The sequence below is a fragment of the Phyllobates terribilis genome, unplaced genomic scaffold (genome assembly GCF_046119375.1).
Source record: "Phyllobates terribilis strain yellow unplaced genomic scaffold, ASM4611937v1 Scaffold_39__1_contigs__length_11870865, whole genome shotgun sequence".
NCBI lineage: Eukaryota > Metazoa > Chordata > Amphibia > Anura > Dendrobatidae > Phyllobates > Phyllobates terribilis.
Genome location: NW_027362799.1, coordinates 10,546,835 through 10,555,430, shown reverse-complemented (window position 1 = coordinate 10,555,430; position 8,596 = coordinate 10,546,835).

Genomic DNA, 8,596 nt, shown 5'->3' with positions numbered 1-8,596 from the left:
CTTCCAAGCGGCATTGATATTGTCTTTTTTTTCCACTGCGACCTCCACCTCTCTTCCAAGGAGCATTAAAACTGTCTTGTTAAGCTACTGTGACCTCCACGTCTCTTTCACGGGGCAGTGATATTGTCTATTTATTACACTGTAACCTCCACCACTTTTCCAAGGGGCATTGAAACCATCTTGTTAAGCTACTGTGACCTCCACTTTTTTTCCACGGGGCATTGATATTGCCTTTTTATTCCACAGTGACCTTCACCACTCTTCAAAGAGGCATTAACCCCATCTTGTTAAGCTACTGTGACCTTTACATCTCTTCCACGGGACATTGATATTGTCTTTTTTTTCCACTGCGACCTCCACCACTCTTCCAAGAAGAATTAAACCATTTTGTTAAGCTACTGTGACCTCCCCATCTCTTCCTCGGGGCAAGAATATTGCCTTTTTTTTCCACTGCGACCTCCACCACTCTTCAAAGGGGCATTGATATTGTCTTTTTATTCCACTATGACCTCCACTACTCTTCCAAGGGGCATTAAAACTGTCATGTTAAGCTACTGTGCCCTCCACGTCTCTTCCACAGGGAATTGATATTGTCTTTTAATTCCACTGTAACCTCCACCACTCTTCCAAGGGGCATTAACAACGTCTTGTTAAGCTTCTGTGACTTCCACGTCTCTTCCAAGGGATATTAAAACCGTATTGTTAAACCACTCTGAACTCCACCACTGTTCCAAGGGCATTAAAACCGTTTTGTTAAGCTACTGTGACCTCCACGTCTCTTCCAAGAGGCATTGATATTGTCTTTTTATTCCACTGTAACCTCCAACAATCTTCCAAGGGTCATTAAAACCATCTTGTTAAGCTACTGTGACCTACACGTCTCTTCCCGGGTCATTGATATAGTTTTTTTATTCCCCTGCGACCTCCACCACTCTTACAAGGGGCATTGATATTGTCTTTTTTTTCCGCTGCAACCTCCACCACTCTTCCAAGGTGCATTAAAACCTTCTTGTTAAGCAACTGTGACCTCCACGTCTCTTCCACGGGGCATTGATACTGTCTTTTTATTCCAATGCGACCTCCACCACTCTTCCAAGGAGCATTAAAACCGTCTTGTTAAGCTGATGTGACCTCCACGTCTCTTCCCCGGGGTATTGATATTGTCTTTTTATTTCACTGCGACCTCGACCACTTTTCCAAGGGGCATTGATTTTGTCTTTTTATTCCACTGCGACCTCCACCACTCTTTCAAGGGGCATTAAAATCGTCTTGTTAAGCTACTGCGACCACCATCTCTCTTCCACAGGGCATTGATATTGTCTTTTTATTCCACTGTAACTTCCACCACTCTTCCAAGGGGCATTAAAACCTTCTTGTTAAGGTACTGTGACCTCTACGTCTCTTCCAAGGGGTATTAAAAACATGTTGATAAACCACTCTGAACTCCACAGCTCTTCCATGTTTCATTAAAACCGTCTTGTTAAGCTACTGTGACCTTCACATCTCTACCACGTAGCATTGAAATTGTCTCATTATTCCACTTCGACCTACACCACTCTTACAAGGGGCATTAAAACCGTCTTGTTAAGCTACTGTGACCTCCATGTCTCTACCATGTGGAATTGATATTCTCTTTTTATTCCACTGCGACCTCCACCACTCTTCCAAGGGGTATTGAAACAGTCTGGATTAGCTACTGTAACCTTCACGTCTCTTCCACGAGGCATTGATATTGTCTTTTTTTTCCACTGCGACCTCCACAACTCTTCCAAGGGGCATTAAAACCGACTTGTTAAGCTACTGTGACCTCCTCGTATCTTCCAAGGGGGATTAAAACTGTCTTGTTAAGTACTGTGACATCCACGTCTCTTCCACGGGGCATTGATATTGTATTTTTATTCCACAGCGACCTCCAAAACTCTTCCAAGGGGCATTAAAATCGTCTTTTTAAGCTACTGTGACCTCCTCATCTCTTCCAACGGGCATTGAAACCATCTTGTTAAACCACTCTGTACTCCACAGCTCTTCCAAGGGGCATTAAAACCGTCGTGTTAAGCTCCTGTGACATCCACGTCTCTTCCAGGGGGCATTGATATTGTCTTTTTATTCCACAGCGACCTCCACCACTCTTCCAAGAGCATTAAAACCGTCTTGTTAAGCGTCTGTGACCTCCAAGTCTCTTCCACGGGGCATTGATATTGTCTTTTTATTCCACTGTGACCTCCACCACTCTTCCAAGGGGCATTAAAACCGTCTTGTTAAGCTACTGTGACCTCCAGGTCTGTTACAAGGGGCATTTTAACCATCTTGTTAAACCACTATGAACTCCACACCTCTTCCAAGGGGCATTAACAACGTCTTGTTAAACTACTGTGACATCCACGTCTCTTCCACGGGGCATTGATATTGCCTTTTTTTTCCACTGCGACCTCCACCACTCTTCCAATGGGCATTAACACCGTCTTGTTAAGATACTTTGACCTCCACGTCTCTTCCCGGGGGCATTGATATTGTTTTTTATTCCACTGTGACCTTCACCACTCTTCCATGGGGCATTAAACCCGTCTTGTTAAGATACTTTGACCTCCACGTCTCTTCCCGGGGGCATTGATATTGTTTTTTATTCCACTGTGACCTCCGTCACTCTTCCAAGGTGCATTGAAACCATCTTGTTAGGCTACTATGACCTCCACGTCTCTTCCACGGGGCACTTATATTGTCTTTTTATTCCACTGGAACCCCCACCACTCTACCAAGGGGCATTGATATTGTCTTTTTATTCCACTGCAACCTCCACACCTCTTCCAAGGGGCATTAAAAACGTCTTGTTAGGCTACTGTGACCTTTACGTCTCTTCCACGGGACATTGATATTGTCTTTTTATTCCACTGCGACCTCCACCACTCTTCCAAGGGGAATTAAAACCATCTTGTTAAGCTACTGTGACCTACACTTCTCTTCCTCGGGGCATTGATATTGCTTTTTATTCCACTGCGACCTCCACCACTCTTCAAACGGGCATTGATATTGTCTTTTTATTCCACTGTGACCTCCACAACTCTTCCAAGGGGCATTAAAACTGTCTTTTTAAGCTAATGTGCCCTCCACGTCTCTACCACAGGGAATTAATATTGTCTTTTTATTCCACTGTACCCTCCACCACTCTTCAAAGGGGCATTAAAAACGTCTTGTTAAGCTTCTGTGACCTCCACGTCTCTACCAAGTGATATTAAAACCATCTTGTTAAAACACTCTGAACTCCACCACTGTTCCGAGGGCGTTAAAACCATTTTGTTAAGCTACTGTGACCTCTACGTCTCTTCCAAGGTGCATTAAAACGGTCTTGTTAAGCTACTGTGACCTCCACGTCTCTTCAAAGAGGCATTGATATTGTCTTTTTATTCCACTGTAACCTCCACCACTCTTCCATGGGTCATTAAAACCATCTTGTTAAGCGACTGTGACCTCCACGTCTCTTCCCCGGGGCATTGATATAGTCTTTTTATTCCACTGAGACCTCCACCACTCTCCCAAGGTGCATTGAAACCTTCTTGTTAAGCTACTGTGACCTCCAAGTCTCTCCCATGGGGCATTTATATTGTCTTTTTATTCCACTTCAACCTCCACCACTCTTCCAAGGGGCATTTATACTGTCTTTTTATTTCACTGCGACCTCAATCACTCTTCCAAGGGGCATTAAAACCGTCTTGTTAAGCTACTGTGACCTCCACGTCTCTTCCACGGGGGATTGATATTGTCTTTTTAGTACACTGTTACCTCCACCACTCCTCCAAGGGGCATTAAAACCTTATTGTTAAGCTACTGTGACCTCCAAGTCTCTCCCATGGGGCATTTATATTGTCTTTTTATTCCACTTCGACCTCCACCACTCTTCCAAGGGGCATTTATACTGTCTTTTTATTTCACTGCGACCTCAATCACTCTTCCAAGGGGCTTTAAAACCTTCTTATTAAGCTACCGTGAACTCCACGTCTCTTCCACGGGGCAATGATATTGTATTACTACTGCAACCTCCACGTCTCTTCCAAGGGGCATTTAAACCGTCTTGTTAAGCTACTGCGACCTCCACGTCTCTTCCAAGGGGCACTAAAACCATCTTTTTAAGCTTCTGCGACCTCCATCACTTCTCTAAGGGGTATTAAAACCGTGTTGTTAAGCTACTGCGACCTCCACCACTTTTCCCAGGGGCTTTAAAACCGTCTTGTTAAGCTACTGTAACCTCCACTACATTTTCAAGGGGCATTGATATTGTCCTTTTATTCCACTGTGAACTCCACGTCTCTTCCAAGGGGCATTAAAACCGTCTTTTTAAGCTACTGCGACCTCCATGTCTTTTCCAAGGGGCATTTAAACCGTCTTGTTAAGCTACTGCTACCTCCACATCTCTTCCAAGGGGCATTAAAACCGTCTTGTTAAGCTACTAGAACCTCCACTTTTCTTCCAAGGGGAATTTAAACCATCTTGTTAAGCTACTGCAACCTCCACGTCTCTTCCAAGGGGCATTAAAACTGTCTTGTTAAGCTACTGCGACCTCCAACACTTCTCCCAGGGGCATTTAAACCGTCTTGTTAAGCTACTGCAACCTCCACGTCTCTTTCAAGGGGCATATAAATCGTTTTGTTAAGCTACTGCGACCTCCACGTCTCTTCCAAGGGGCAATAAAACCGTCTTTTTAAGCTACTGCGACCTCCACCACTTCTCCAAGGGGCATTAAAAACGTCTTGTTAAGCTACTGCGACCTCCACCACTTTTCCCAGGGGCATTAAAACCTTTTTTTTAAGCTACTGCGACCTCCACCTCTCTTCCAAGGGTCATTAAAACCGTCTTGTTAAGCTACTGCAACCTCCACGTCTCTTCCAAGGGGCATTAAACCGTCTTTTTAAGCTACTGCAACCTCCACGTCTCTTCCAAGGGGCATTAAAACTGTCTTGTTAAGCTTCTAGAACCTCCATGTCTCTTCCAAGGGGCATTGAAAGCGTCTTGTTAAGCTACTGAACTCTCCACGTCTCTTCTAATGGGCATTTAAACTGTCTTGTTAAGCAACTGTGACCTCCACGTCTCTTCCTAGGGGCATTAAAACCATCTTTTTAAGCTACTGCAACCTCCACGTCTTTTCCATGGGGCATTAAAACCATCTTTTTAAGCTACTGCAACCTCCACGCATCTTCGAGGGGCATTTAAACCGTCTTCTTAAGCTACTGCAACCGCCACATCTCTTCCAAGGGGCATTAAAACTGTCTTGTTAAACTACTGCAACCTCCACGTCTCTTCCAAGGGGCATTTAAACCGTCTTGTTAAGCTACTGCGACCTCCACGTCTCTTCCAAGGGGCACTAAAACCATCTTTTTAAGCTTCTGCGACCTCCATCACTTCTCTAAGGGGTATTAAAACCGTGTTGTTAAGCTACTGCGACCTCCACCACTTTTCCCAGGGGCTTTAAAACCGTCTTGTTAAGCTAATGTAACCTCCACTACATTTTCAAGGGGCATTGATATTGTCCTTTTATTCCACTGTGAACTCCATGTCTCTTCCAAGGGGCATTAAAACCGTCTTTTTAAGCTACTGCGACCTCCATGTCTTTTCCAAGGGGCATTTAAACCGTCTTGTTAAGCTACTGCAACCTCCACGTCTCTTCCAAGGGGCATTAAAACCATCTTGTTAAGCTACTAAAACCTCCACTTTTCTTCCAAGGGGAATTTAAACCATCTTGTTAAGCTACTGCAACCTCCACGTCTCTTCCAAGGGGCATTAAAACTGTCTTGTTAAGCTACTGCGACCTCCAACACTTCTCCCAGGGGCATTTAAACCGTCTTGTTAAGCTACTGCAACCTCCACGTCTCTTTCAAGGGGCAAATAAACCGTTTTGTTAAGCTACTGCGACCTCCACGTCTCTTCCAAGGGGCAATAAAACCGTCTATTTAAGCTACTGCGACCTCCACCACTTCTCCAAGGGGCATTAAAAACGTCTTGTTAAGCTACTGCGACCTCCACCACTTTTCCCAGGGGCATTAAAACCGTCTTGTTTAGCTACTGCGACCTCCACCACATTTTCAAGTGGCATTGATATTGTCCTTTTCTTCCACTGTGACCTACACGTCTCTTCCAAGCGGCATTAAAACCTTTTTTTAAGCTACTGCGACCTCCACCGCTCTTCCAAGGGGCATTAAAACCGTCTTGTTAAGCTACTGTAACCTCCACTTCTCTTCCAAGGGGCATTTAAACCGTCTTTTTAAGCTTCTGCAACCTCCACGTCTCTTCCAAGGGGCATTAAAACCGTCTTGTTAAGCTTCTAGAACCTCCATTTCTCTTCCAAGGGGCATTAAAACCGTCTTTTTAAGCTACTGAACCCTCCACGTCTCTTCTAATGGGCATTTAAACTGTCTTGTTAAGCTACTGCATCCTCCATGTCTCTTCCAAAGGGCATTAAAACCGTCTTATTAAGCTACTGCGACCTCCACCACTTTTCCCAGGGGCATTAAAACCGTTTTGTTAAGCTACTGCGTCCTCCACCACATTTTCAAGCGACATTGATATTGTCTTTTTATTCCACTGTGACCTCCACGTCTCTTCCTAGGGGCATTAAAGCCATCTTTTTAAGCTACTGCAGCCTCCACGTCTCTTCCATGGGGCATTAAAACCATCTTTTTAAGCTACTGCAACTTCCACGCCTCTTCGAGGGGCATTTAAACCGTCTTCTTAAGCTACTGCAACCTCCACATCTCTTCCAAGGGGCATTAAAACCATCTTGTTAAACTGCTGCAACCTCCACGTCTCTTCCAAGGGGCATTTAAACCGTCTTGTTAAGGTACTGCGACCTCCACGTCTCTTCCAAGGGGCACTAAAACCATCTTTTTAAGCTTCTGCGACCTCCATCACTTCTCTAAGGGGTGTTAAAACTGTGTTGTTAAGCTACTGCGACCTCCATCACTTTTCCCAGGGGCATTAAAACCGTCTTGTTAAGCTACTGTACCCTCCACTACATTTTCAAGGGGCATTGATATTGTCCTTTTATTCCACTGTGAACTCCACGTCTCTTCCAAGGGGCATTAAACCCGTCTTGTTACGCTACTGCGACCTCCATGTCTTTTCCAAGGGGCATTTAAACCGTCTTGTTAAGCTACTGCAACCTCCACGTCTCTTCCAAGGGGCATTAAAACCGTCTTGTTAAGCTACTAGAACCTCCACTTTTCTTCCAAGGGGAATTTAAACCATCTTGTTAAGCTACTGCAACCTCCACGTCTCTTCCAAGGGGCATTAAAAGTGTCTTGTTAAGCTACTGCGACCTCCAACACTTCTCCCAGGGGCATTTAAACCGTCTTGTTAAGCTACTGCAACCTCCACGTCTCCTTCAAGGGGCATATAAACCGTTTTGTTAAGCTACTGCGACCTCCACGTCTCTTCCAAGGGGCAATAAAACCGTCTATTTAAGCTACTGCGACCTCCACCACTTCTCCAAGGGGCATTAAAAACATCTTGTTAAGCTACTGTGACCTCCACCACTTTTCCCAGGGGCTTTAAAACCGTCTTGTTTAGCTACTGCGACCTCCACCACATTTTCAAGTGGCATTGATATTGTCCTTTTATTCCACTGTGACCTACACGTCTCTTCCAAGCGGCATTTAAACCTTTTTTTTAAGCTACTGCGACCTCCACCGCTCTTCCAAGGGGCATTAAAACCGTCTTGTTAAGCTACTGCAACCTCCACGTCTCTTCCAAGGGGCATTTAAACCGTCTTTTTAAGCTTCTGCAACCTCCACGTCTCTTCCAAGGGGCATTAAAACCGTCTTGTTAAGCTTCTAGAACCTCCATTTCTCTTCCAAGGGGCATTTAAACCGTCTTTTTAAGCTACTGAACCCTCCACGTCTCTTCTAATGGACATTTAAACTGTCTTGTTAAGCTACTGCATCCTCCACGTCTCTTCCAAATGGCATTAAAACCGTCTTATTAAGCTACTACGACCTCCACCACTTTTCCCAGGGGCATTAAAACCGTTTTGTTAAGCTACTGCGTCCTCCACCACATTTTCAAGCGACATTGATATTGTCTTTTTATTCCACTGTGGCCTCCACGTCTCTTCCTAGGGGCATTAAAACCATCTTTTTAAGCTACTGCAACTTCCACGCCTCTTCGAGGGGCATTTAAACCGTCTTCTTAAGCTACTGCAACCTCCACATCTCTTCCAAGGGGCATTAAAACCATCTTGTTAAACTGCTGCAACCTCCACGTCTCTTCCAAGGGGCATTTAAACCGTCTTGTTAAGCTACTGCGACCTCCACGTCTCTTCCAAGGGGCACTAAAACCATCTTTTTAAGCTTCTGCGACCTCCATCACTTCTCTAAGGGGTGTTAAAACCGTGTTGTTAAGCTACTGCGACCTCCACCACTTTTCCCAGGGGCATTAAAACCGTCTTGTTAAGCTACTGTACCCTCCACTACATTTTCAAGGGGCATTGATATTGTCCTTTTATTCCACTGTGAACTCCACGTCTCTTCCAAGGGGCATTAAAACCGTCTTGTTAAGCTACTGCGACCTCCATGTCTTTTCCAAGGGGCATTTAAACCGTCTTGTTAAGCTA